The sequence below is a fragment of the Sciurus carolinensis genome, chromosome 13, assembly GCF_902686445.1.
Source record: "Sciurus carolinensis chromosome 13, mSciCar1.2, whole genome shotgun sequence".
Lineage (NCBI taxonomy): Eukaryota > Metazoa > Chordata > Mammalia > Rodentia > Sciuridae > Sciurus > Sciurus carolinensis.
In genome coordinates, this window is record NC_062225.1 from 25,335,236 (window position 1) to 25,348,547 (window position 13,312).

At 39.0% G+C, this 13,312-nt stretch overlaps 2 pseudogenes; both read left to right on the plus strand.

Moving 5' to 3' along the window:
• Positions 1 to 250: 250 nt before the first annotated feature.
• Positions 251 to 10,769, plus strand: LOC124962827 (STAM-binding protein-like; annotated as a pseudogene).
• Positions 4,868 to 6,333, plus strand: LOC124963472 (centromere protein I-like; annotated as a pseudogene).
• Positions 10,770 to 13,312: the final 2,543 nt, after the last annotated feature.

The following is a 13,312-nucleotide window of genomic DNA, read 5'->3' on the forward strand; positions in this document are numbered from 1 at the left end:
CATAAAGCTGAAAGTACTGGACTTTGTGTTTGAAAATAGGTATTTGGTGGCTGGGTAGGAAGGTGTGGAGACTGTATCTCATCAGTATATTGGTACCAAGGGAAGCATGGATCACGTGTTCGAAAATCAAACTAGCACAGAAGTACATTTCCCTCTTTCCCTGGGAAGCCTTTCTTCTGAGGTGAGAAGTGTTGGCCTAAATCTTTTTCTCCCTTTGTAGAAGAAGGAAGAGGAGGAATTTGCAGGGAACATGGCTATCAAGCAAGAACTAGAATGGCAAAGACAGAGGATAGCACAGAAGTAGCAACAGCTGGAACAGGAACAGTTCCATGCCTTTAAGGAAATGATCCAGAACTAGGATCTAGAAAAAGAGCAACTGAAAATTGTACAGGAATTTGGAAAGGTGAACCCTGGACTAGGTGGCCACTGGTGCCTGACTTGGAAAAGCTCTCCTTAGATGTGTTCCCCACCTCACCTGTGTCATCCACACAGCCTTCAGACTGTAAAACAACAGCAAGGCCAGCTAGGCCAACAGTGGTGGACAGGTCCTTGAAACCTGCAGCACTGAGCAGCTCTGAAAGTATTGAGTCTGTTTGCTGTTCTCCTCCAATTTTCATTCCTGTCCTCCCAGTATCATTCTGGGGGACTCAGCCTAGGAGCGCCTCTGTGATCCCACTTACCAGCCTTTGATAACAGAACCCCTTGGATAAGGACTGCCATAGTGTGTCCTGTCACACTGGCTCTCTTGTAAGAGGCCTTTGTTTAAAACATACAATTTACCTGAAGCCAGGTCAGTTTCCTGAAACGCCGGTACTATCCCTGAAGGGCAAACCCTCAGCTTTTAAGGTCATCCAGAGATTGAAAATGATCAGTGAATTAGAGACCACCATTGACTTTTTGTAAAAATAATCCTGAAATGTACAGAAACTATGGTGCAATTCAATGACTGATTTGAAAAACAAAAACAAAAAAGAAAAAACTGGCTACTGAATTATACTTGCCCTGAGAGGATTCCTGATTCTTAAGGCACTTAGTCAAGGTAAACATTATGTGAATTGGGTGATGACTCAGTTCAACCATAAAAACTACTGGCAATCTTTCCTACTGTCATGAATGATGGCAATCAAGAAAATAGGAATCGGATAAAATGATGAGTATATCTTGATCATTAGAGGAATCTGTGGAATTGACTTTCAAGTAGTCACTTAAAGAAGTCAGCTTTGATGGAAATCCATTTACAAGTACACTGTAAGAAGGGAAGAAGGGCTGGGTTGTGAGGTCTGAGATTTTGACAGCCACCCCCATTTACCAGGCAGGCTTATCTCCCTCTACTGTTCCTTCCTATGTATTCTAAGTTTAGGGAAATTGAAATGTCATTTCCCCAGGACATTCCCTCCACTGTCTTATCCAATGAGGTTTTTAACATTTGCCTTCTATTTAAACTGTTACTGCCGTTCCAGCACTTCTTGAAGTCTTTCCACTTCCTCTCCCTTCAATCAGATTGATTCAGTTCTCTGTAAAACTCCCAGAGTTCCTTTTATCTGTAATATAAATTAGATCACTTAGGGATTGTGTAGCCATTTGTCAATAATTTGATTTGCACTTCCTGCAAGGATGGACCTGAGTCTTGCTCAAATCTGATTCACATTTGTGTTCCCTGTAGGCTGAGCACAGTGTCTACTTGGTATGAATTTAGTAGGCAAATTTACTGAATTGAAAGGAAACCTTAATTCATCATCTGCAGATGTCATCATCAGAGTGCCAATTGACTGTGCATCTTGTGGTCTGATTTGTCACCTCTTGGCGGTTCTGACTTTGCTATTGAATGTGCAGAATATGTTTTTAAACTTTTTTTTTCATTATGAATACTTGGCTGTGAAAGTTGCTTCCTAACCTTAGCTTACAAGCTTTATCATAAGGTTTCTCCATGGTGTTCAGGAACTGGGCCCATCCTTGGCATCCTGAATCAGTTTTAGAAATTCTTTGTTCATGCATTCTTAGAGAGACCAGACTTTTTTTTATTTTAGGAGGTTGGAGTTTGGGATTTAAACTTTCTTCTAAAGAATATTCAGAAACAAATAACTACCTAAGTCATTTTCCATTATGAACACTACATTATTTTATGCCTCCTTGAAAGTCATACTCTAACATTCTTATGAGTTCAAAGATAGGTGAAAAAAGAAAACATTCAGTTGGAAGGGGAAGTTATTTTTTAATCCTCCTTTTTAGATTTTGGCAGAGAATTTTTAAATATCTTAGAAATGTTTTGGAAAGGAGTTGTTTACTCTTGTCTGACGTTGAATAAGTAAAGCCTACTTTTTCTTAAAGTATCGAGAACATGAACTCAAAGTGCAAACTTTCCTATAAATCAGATATAGGTGAGATACAAGGCACAATTCATCCTTCTCCAGTTGGGAATCTATGAAATGAATAAGTTACATGCTTCCAAAATACAAGGTGGAACAGGTATAGGACAGGCAGTTCCATTCCAAAAAGGAGAAACAAATGAAGAACAGAGTGATTGGAACAGGTTTAGTAGTACATACCTATGATCCCACTACTAGGGAGGCTGAGGTGGGAGGATTCCCAAGTTCAAGGTCAGCTTGGGCAACATACAAACCAAACGTGGGAAAACAACATTAAGTCTTAATGTTGGAGAACAATCTCTTTTGATTCCACGGTCCTGCATCCTGGGTACACAAGGACAAGGGTTGAACCCCCAAGGCCTGAGACAGCCCATTCCTATATTTTCTGCTGAACTCAGTTCACCCAGAGCTCTCATGAGTTATGCCCAAATTTGTCCAGAATGGAATTGTGGGCTGATGGCTCTCTGATTCTGGGTCTTTAGGCACTGCCCACCCACTCCCCCTTGCCAAGGCATTGCCTCAAAGGACACTGTCTTGCGTGGCTCTGCTCCTATGACATGTCTCTCAACAGGCCCTCAGACTGTCTGCAACATACTTTGAAATCTAGGTAGAGACCACATGGCCCCACAGTTCTTAGGGGAATTGGATATATGAATATGGAGGTTGAGAAGTTCCATAAAAGCATTTTTTGCTAGATGAACACCCTGGAATGCTGGTCATGTGGCTCAGTCCACATCCAAAATCTTCAAAACCAGGGCAGCTCATGGCATAATTCTCAGCTTCAGTCCAAAGACCTTAGAATCCAGGAGCCACTGGTGCAAGTCTTAGAGTCCAAAGTCTAGAAACCCAGTCCTAATTTCCAAAGGTAGGAATAGAACAGTGCCTCTACTCTGCCTTTGTTGTGATTCTGTCTGGGCTCCCGCTGTTTGCATGGTGCCCACCCACATTGAGGGCAGATCTTCCCCACTTAGTCTGGAGAACCACACATCAGTTTTCTTCAGAAAGTCTCTGAAAGTCACACCCAGAAATAACTCTTTACCACGTATATATTCCTTAATGCAGTCAAGCTGACACATAAAATCAACCATAACATCTAATCAGCTGTGGCCACAGGCTGGAGAAGAGATTTTATGACACTTTTTTGATGTCATGAGAATGAGATGCTCACTCAGTATCTGAAGCTGGGGGGATTCCAGTGACTTAGCATTGCTCTCCCAATGCTAGCAGCTGTGAGCTCTGCTGTGAATGGTTCAGCCTCATGGTCTCAGACTTTTCCCTTCTCCATTACAGTTCGTGTAATCGATGGACTGCACCATGTGGTAGTGCCTGGAAGGGCGTGACCTCAGTTTCTCCAGTTAGCCAGTGCTAACACTGTTCGGGGAGTAGAAACACGTGGAATTCTCTGTGAGAAACCGGAAGAAAAGAAGAGAAAAAAGAAAAAAGAAAAAGAATAAGAAAAGAAAAACAATGAAAAATCAAACTCTTTCCTGAAGTGAGACTTTACTTTTCTTGACCTCCCATGACTCTCAGAGAAGATGTTCAGGGACAGTTTCTGTTTGCATCAAATTCTCCACACATGCAAACTTGGACTATCCATTATAGACCCTTTAGATCTGTTGACTCTGTATTTGATTGCTTTTCAGATTCTCTTAAATTGAACTCATTATTATTATAGTTAGAAACAGCAAACTCTAACCTAGTAGGAAGAGTTAGCCACTACCTATACCACCATGTTCTAAGCACCTACTCTGTGGTAGGGCCTAGAAATATAAAATATATGTAAGGCACATAGTTTACATTCACAAAAAGTGTCTAATCACATTGGAGAGATGGGAAATATGCAATAAAACAGATAGCATTCTGATTGTATGTACCATACAAGCACTAGGAATTTTTAGAAAGGAAAGAGCACTGAACTGCTGAATGAATCCATGAATGAAGTGGAACAGACTTAACCTGAGTTTAATGAAGGACTTAACAATGAGAGGAAAACTGCTTTAGACATGAACAAAGGAAGAGAAATGGTACTCTACTTGAAGCTTTTCAAGAACCACCGAATACAATGCAAGAGGGCTGTGGCATTTACCCAAGCTGCGCATCAGAGGAAGGTTAGGGGTTGGTCATAGCATCTCTGGTACTGAAGAGCCCCCAAGAAATACATATTGGCAGACAAGGTCGTGACCCACTGAGGTGAGGGATTCAGGGAACACAGAAGAGACTCATGCTGTGGTGGGAAGTAACATTGCTTGTGTAGATGTTTGACTTTCCACAGTGAGGTTGCAGGAATGCACAAGAATCGTGACAAGCTGTTTTCAACTTTGGCAGATGAGGAATGAATTTACCATTACCCACATTCTCATCCCCAAGCAAAGTGCTGGTATGATTATTGCAACACAGAGAAAGAAGAACTTTTCCTCATACAGGATCAGGGGTCTCATCAATCTGGGCGGGATTCATGTAAGCAAATCTCAGCTCTCTGAGGGTTCGTCTCTGTTTGTGTTATGAACACTGCTTGTTTCTTGTTTTCAACGGATTGTACATAGGTTATTTATTGTTTTCCTCTCCTTTGGATACAGTTCCTAGTATACTTGAGTGCTTATACTAAGAAATCGGCAAAGTTTTCCGGAACCTCTGGCAGTAGTGTTAGGTTCAGCTAATGTGCATCCTCTAAACAGAAAATGGAATTCTCACTCAGTTACACCTCTACTACATTCTGGTAGCTACACTAATGTGGAAAAAACAGATGAGTCTTTCTGACTATCTCAGTCAGAGTAGATCACTACCACTGGAACAGCTTCAAAACTTCCCTCCACTCTTACAAAACATCCATTGCTTAGAGCTGCCTTCTCAGATGGGTTCAGTGCCAAACAACTCTGCTACTTCACTATGTTAACTGTGACAGAGATGAGTCAATGTCACTGAGGCTCTGTCACTAGTTTAGTCAAACATTACAAGAAGAACGTATTTGGTATAACGGGAATAATTTTGAACATGGATAAGACTTTACCAACTTCCTGGACACTATCATCAGGGCACAGTGCTTCCTCCACAAGGGGTTTTACTCCTGTGAAGCATTCCAGTATGAGTGCCTTCCTCTCCTGGATGGCCTCTGTTGTTGGTCACAATTCCTTCAGCTTGTGAGCTGGATTCCTTTTGTCATTTCTCAGAGGTGAAGCCGCCTCTTCACATCAACCATAACTTTCAAGTGTAGTGTTTTCAGAGTCTGAAAGAGGTGCTGCAAAATTGGCTGCTGTGGTTCTCTGGACATTCGCATCAAACTTCTGGCAAGCAGTCCTCTGAAGACAAGTTTGGGTGGATCCATGAATTCTGTGTCTAAACTGATTCACTATGTAGGATGGCTGTGCACTACTGCACTGTGATTGGAGAGTAACAGTACTTTCTTGTTGCAGTTCAGTTTGGATTTGAATGAGAAGGATATGACAGATATGTAAATTATAACCTTCCAGTAGGAGTATTATTTGCTCCTAGGATGTTCTATTCTGCACTCCTCTGCCTGGATACCAGTAAACTGAACCAGCTCTGATATAGTATGCACAGGTAATGTAAAAATTTGATGCTGCCAAGAAAAATGACTTTTTACAAAAGGCAAAATCAAGAGTTCAATTTCAGCAGCAAGACTTATGAAGAAATTTATCATTAACTGACAACCAGGTGGTTGCCTATGGACATACAAACCCTTTTGAGAAAGGAACATATACTGACTTCCAAATCCTGCAAAAAGTTGGAGTAGTGGAGTACAAAAAGAAGTTAAATTTAGTCTTACACCCTTCTCTTTTAAGCTATGCTGCTTCCTTTTTGCTGTAGGAAAGCCCAGATGAAAGGACAATAAACATGAGCTCTACTCGGGGGAAGAAATGGAACTGGTATTTGGAGTATTTATTCTCAGAGGTTATAAGGCTTGAAACATTTCATAGGAAGCAATATTCATCATTTTTCTGTCCCATGATCAGAGCTCTCCCCTTATCAGAGAGCAAAACCACCATGATAAATATTAAATGAATGCTGACATACAAAGTGAACACATCAGACTAAATTCCTTCCTCAAGGCTAGACAGGCCAAGTAGTTCGACTTTTGTTTCCCCTATTCATTTCATTAGTACACTGTCATCAAATAGTACTCAGAATGGCCTCCTGTCCATGGCTCAGGAGGGCCTTAGTGTGGCTAACTGTATTTCATCATTTAAATCTTAGCTTATTGGTGAAAAATGACCTCTTCATCATGCTCTGCCTTCCACCAAATTATAAGTGAAGGGACACATCTGCTTTGTGGTGGATTGTTCACATTTTTGTATATATGAGTTGCATTGTTAGAAGAGAGCAAGTAATATATAGTGCTAGTTAATCCACAGACATACTTTTGCATACTCTGCTGCCTCTGTGAAACCTCTGTGGATATTGACATTTTTTCTTATGTGAACAAGAGCAGCAGTGCCAAATAGGATAAAACACATATGACTCTAAGAGCCCTGAGTAGCTGATGGCCTGGGCCTTCACTGGTAGGCTTTTGTTGAGGGAAGGAAGGAGAAGGGATAGGGAGTAATCAAGACATTTCTGTTCATACTGATACGGTTTCATTAAACTATTTTATTTGTGTGTATGTGTATGTATATATATATATTTTAAATGTTTACGCCTAAGTAAACTAACGGCAACTTTACTCTGAGAAGGAAATCTGAAGCTTTTTATGAATTTCATATTAAACTCTTGTTGAAAATACAAAATTTTGAGGGCTGGGGTTCTTGCTCAGTGGTGGAGAGCTTGCCTAGTATGTTTGAGGTGCTGGGATCAATTTTCAGCCCTGCAAATAAAAAAATAAATAATGTCCATCAACAACTAAAAAATAACTTAAGAAATAAGAATTTTTGCTCCAGTATTACTGAATAACTCTGCTACTCTTAATAAAATTCATATCATTTTAGAGGAATGAAGCTGAATTTATCTTTGCATTGAAGGGCACATCCTCAGTTTTTTTCTATTCACTAAAACAAAAACTGTATAATTGGACAGTAGAGATCCCACTCATCTATTCATAGAGTGAATTAATATGTATTGAGTTCCTTACCATGTGCCAGGTATTCTTTGGTGTGCTGGTTATATAGCTGTATCCCATACAGAGTATCTTCTTTTATAGAGTTTATGTTACAATGAAGAAGAAAGATAAGGGCTGGGGAGATAGCTCAGTTGGTAAAGTGCTTGCCTTGCAAGCACAGGGCCCAGCACAGGGCCCTGGGTTCGATTCCCAGCACTGCAAAAAAAACCAAAAAGATAATAACCATATAAGCAATATATAATATAGCAGGTGGTAAGAAGAAAAAGCAGGCATTAGGGATAAGACAGGGAGGTGGTTGCTATTATTTATAAGGTGGTTAGGGAAGGTCTGTCTGAAGAGGAGATATAGGCAGAGAATTTCCTAAGCATATGAGCCTACTGACTAGGAAAGAGCATTCTACACAGAGGCAAAGGCAAGTATAAAGGCCCTAAAATGTTTACCTATATGGCATATTTAAGGGACAGCAGAGGCTGGTGAGATTACAGCATCATTAAGAGGAAAGAGTGGGAAGAACTAGGAACAAAAGGCAGAGACTACTTTATGAAAGGTCCATTTAGCCTGGTATGGATATGTAAATCGAGGTCATTAGTGAGACTGAGAAGAAGATGGCATTATTTGGATTACCTGTGTGAAATATGAAGCTACAGTGTGAAGGTTAGACTGAAGAGGATTGAGGTGCAAAGCAGGGAATAGTTAGGTCTTACAGTAGTCCAGGCAAAAGTCTTAGGCTAGTCTCACAGATGATAGAGAAGTGTTTAGATGTTAGATTCAGTCTCTATTTTGAAGGTAGAGAAATTAGGATTTACTGATGGCTTGGGTATTAGGTGGAAGAAAGAGAGGAGTCAAGGAAGAGTCTTATGCCTTTGTTTACGTGAACTAGGTGAATTCTGAGATAGAGATGAGGCATATTGGAGGAAAATGAGTTTGGCAAAGCATGGAATCAACTCCTATTTTGTCCACGTTGGGTTGGAGATGCTGAATAGACAATGGGATTTCAGGGTATAATTTAGGGCTTGAAATTTAATCTGGGAGTCATTAGGGAATAACCATGGCATTTGATGAAATCACTTATTGCAGCTGGAAAAGAGAAAATGGAAAAGGAACAAGCCCTGGGGTCATCTAACATTAAGGAGTAAAGAATAGGAATAACAAACAAAAGATTGAGGACTTACCAATGAACTAGAAGACTAATAAGAAGACTGGTATGCTGGAAGTCAGGTAACAAGAGGGTTTCAAAAAGGTGGGAGTATTTCCAAATGGTCTCATAAAAAAGTAGAAGCTCAGAAATATGATCTTGTAAGAGAGAGTAGACTAGTGATTAGCAGAGGTCAGGATGAGTTGGGGAATGGAGTTTGGAGTGAGGATAGTTTACAGGTGAATGGGTGCAGCTGGGGACAGCACTGTAGGGTTACTGTTTGACAACAATGAAGTGCACATTTCAAAATGGCTCCTAAGTACTGGGGGTATAGCTCAACAATAGAGCACCTGCTTAGAAAGTGTGAGGCTGTGGGTTCGATCCTCTGTACCACATATAAATGAGTAAAATAAAGGAACATCTACAATGAAAAATATACATATATTTTATTGATATATATAAAATTAGAAGTACAGTCTTTAAAACAGAAAAAAACAGGATTTAGAATGTTGTCTAAAAGAAAAAAATAATATCTTTGATATGTAATATATATGCCAATTACCCTGATAGTTTTATTGTGTATATATATATATGCATATATATGTATTGAAGTAGCACACTGTACACCATAAATATATACAATTATGTATCAATTAAAATGCTTTAAGTCAAATAATAAAAAAATGCAGTTCCTCAAAAATATGGAGGAGAAAAAAGAAAGTGAACTATGTAGTCACCATGTTGTATACAAAAAAGAAATTATGGGCCTCTTCATATTCCTGTATTACATTTACTTGTTTACAATGCTGGAAAGAAATATCCTTTCTTTGTGTGAACTTCAAGTGTTCCCCTCAAGGTTGTAAACAGCTTTTACTTGAAAAGGAATTTGGAGCCAGTTATTGAGAAGGCCTAACATGACCATACCTTTCTTCATGGACCAGGTGTGACTGTCCACGCTTACCAAGAATTCTCCGGTTTCTTTTCTCTTCTCAGACTCATACTACACAGACCACCTTTATCTACAGTATTGACCTACACACTCACTTTTCCTACCAGATGATGCTAACAGAGTCAATAGCTAATGTATGCTCTCCCAAGTTTCATGAGTGAGTACACAGGACTTGGTTCTAGGTGTTATAGGGATGAAGGAGCAAAGAAAATCTCAGAGCAAAAGGTCTTTATACTTGAGACTTGTTCTTTAGAAAATATAGAGATTTTAGCATTAACTGGCTGGGATCTAAAATGATTCTTGAAAGTTCCAAATTCTGATAATCCTACATTGCTGGTTTTAAAAGATATATAAGCAATAGTTTTGTTGCTCTTCTAAGAGAAGCCAGGCGCAGTTGCCCATGCCTATAATCCCAGCAACTTGGAAGGCTACAACAGGAGGATTGATCCTCAGCAACTTTGTGAGAACCTGTCTAAAAAACAAAAACAAAAACAAAAACAAAAACAAAGAGCTGGGGATGTAGCTCAGTGGTAAAGCAACCCTGGGTTCAATTCCCAGTATCAAAAAAATTAAAAAAAAATTTTTTTTAAAAAGTCCACCAGAAATTTAGAGTATTTGACTTGAAGTGAAGGAAGTTCCAAGAGTTCAATGTTGTAGTAAAGAATTTCAAATTTATGCTAAGTGGGTGGAGCTCAGTGGTAAAGCACTTGCATGAATGTGTGAGGCCCTGAGTATCATCCCTGCCACCACACACACAAAGAGAAGTTCAAAGTCAAACTCATGATGTCATTGTTAGCTCTCTTTCATTCCAAATACTGTTATTTACTATGAGTTCTCCCAACAAAACCAATGCGGTGGCACTGACGGATCATTATGTAACTATGCTTCCTTCACCAGACAAGAGAATTGTAAGCCAGCATAATACAGAAGCTGTCTCAAAATGACCTCCGTTCTACTATGTATTAGAGTGCATGGCTGGTCCTGTGTGTGTGTGAGAGAGAGAGAGAGAGAGAGAGAGAGAGAGAGAGAGAGAGAGAGAGAGAGAGAGAGAGAGAAGAGAGAGAGAGAGAGAGAAAGAGAAATAGAGAGACAGGCTGAGGAACATCTTTGCTTGACTCTAAATCTGCTTTTATTTGAGAACTGGATTCTTTAACTGACCATGGACTAGGGGAGATTTCTTCATGTCGCCAGAAAGGATTTCATACACACAGCAAGGATCCACCTGTTTTGTATACGTGTCCAGTGTAGAAGAAATTGGGAGCTGTACTTCAGGCAAGAAGGACAGTCAGAGCTGATGAGGTGCACTGTTCTGCCAGGCCCACATGGAAGATCTGCCTTGTCACTTGTTTTTCCAGATCTCTGTAATAAGTACAAACATGGGAAGCAGTGTGAGATGGAAATAGATTTGAATCTTAGCTTTGCCACTGATCCACTGTATGTCTTTGAGGCTACTTACCCTTCCTGGATCTCATCTTTCTGATCAGTAAACTGAGGATAATAAAACATGTTTATATAGGCTTATTGAGAGGATTAAAGGAAGTAGGGGCTGAGGGAGAAACTTATTAGTAGAACATGTGTTTAGTAGTTATAAGGCCCTGAAATCAATCCCCAGCAACACGTGTATAAAAGAAGTAATTTGCAGGAAGTACCTAATACAGTACCTGGCTAATGACATGTTAGTTTTGTTCTTTATCAGTGTCAAACTGCTATACCTATACTTTGATAAGAGATGGTTTGAATGCATAGGAAAAAAGCACCCAAGATAGGATAATTAAGTATACTTGATCTGGAATTTTGCTCAGAAAGAGGATAAGTGAAAAGTCTATAGCTCAGAAGTTAATTAGAAAGTATCAATATGAAACCAATCTTTTACACTACAAACACCCACATATATACACACAAACATAATTTCGCAGAAAAAGCCTAGGAACATTTTCAGCCTGGTAGCAATGCATATCTCTAGCACTCAGATGGTAGTCTCTAAGTATCATTCCCACTAAAAGGAATCTAAGTACCTTGTTAAAATGACTGATTCAGGCTGGGGCACAAAATGAACAACATGAGCCTGCAACTTTTTAATACAAATAGCAAAAATAGTGAACAAAGATTCTTAAGGTTGTTTCGAAATATCTCAGGCACCAAATTGAGAAGCTCCAACCATCCAAGATAGGGCTTCAACTTGTACCTCAGTAACAAAAACAAAGGCATGGAGTTTATAATTATATAAAAATAATTAATTAAACAAAATCCTACCAGTTCAATTCATTATTGTGTAAATTTAAATAAAAGGAAACAATCATGCCTACACAACTGGGCCTCCAGTTGATAAGGGGAAACTTGTCTTTATAGAAAAATCCACAGATAATAAAGGAAGAAAGAATTATTGATCCTTCTATTTTTTGAAGTCTCAAAAGAACTGATGGACCAATCCTCAAGAACTGCTAACATAAAAAAACAAACAAACAAAAAAAAACTGCTAACATCATACAAAGTGATAACCACTCATTTATAAGCTTCCTCGGGGAAGAACAAATACATTGTCACTTCGGAAATTCTCTTGCCACACACACAAAAAAAAGAGAGACAGAGAAAACAAGTCTGAACATGATCAGGCTAGATCAAAGTACCAATTTGCAGAAAGTAAAGTAGAAAAAAATATTAACAACACATGGGGATGCAATTGTCAAAATCTATATATCACAAACACTACCTGATCAATACATAAATTTCAAGGTGCAGCTGAAGGAGTTACAGAGACATGAAAGGGAATCTGTGGATTAAATAAGACATAAGAGTCTTAACAACTAATTGCAACATGACGGTATTTTATGACATTTAGGAGCTAATTTCAAGTTTGAGCACTGAAAGGTTATGTGCCATTCAAGAAAAATCTAGAAAAATTCAAGGAAAAAAAGTACATATATTAAATATACATACCAAATAGGTAGAAATAAACTTATATGACATCTGACACTTGCTTTGAAATACTACAGAATGGGGTGAAACAGGCAGGGGTACAGATGAAACAAGACATTCATCAGTTGATAAACATTAAAGCTAAGGCATTAGTGGGTATACAATAAACACCTATAAGTATCATGTCTCTATCTGTGTGACATTTACGATAAGAGCTTAAAAACAAGATGACACTGCAAAAGCACAGCTATTTCTCAGAAGGTCAAACACAGAAGCACCATGTGACCCAGCAATTCTATTCCTAGTCAGACAACTAAAAGAACTGAAGGCAAGGATTCAAACAAATATTTGTACACCAGCCCAGCATGGAAGCACATGCCTGTACTTCCAGTGACTCAGGAGGCTGAGGCAGGAGTATCATATGCTTGAGGCTACCTTTAACAATTAGCAAGATCCTAAGCAACTCAGTGACACCCTGTCTCAAAATAAAAGTTAAAAAGGGCTGGGGATAAGGCACAATGGTTAAGTCCCTTGGTTTCAATCCCCAATACCAAAAAAAATCAAAAAACAAACATCTGTACATCAAGGTTCATAGCAGCAATATTTACTATAGTCAAGAAACAACCCAAGTGTCTATAAATGGATAAAGGATAAACAAACATGGCACATGCAAACAATGAAATATTTAGCCATGAAAAGAAATACGATTCTGATACATGTCACAAAATGGATGAATACTGAAAACATAATTAGTGAAATGAGCTAGACACAGAAGGACAAAGATTATTATTCATTTCTAGAGGCACCAAGAACAGGAAAGATTATAGAGACAAAAAGTAGATTAGAGGTTACCAGGGGCTGGAGGAAGAAAAGGG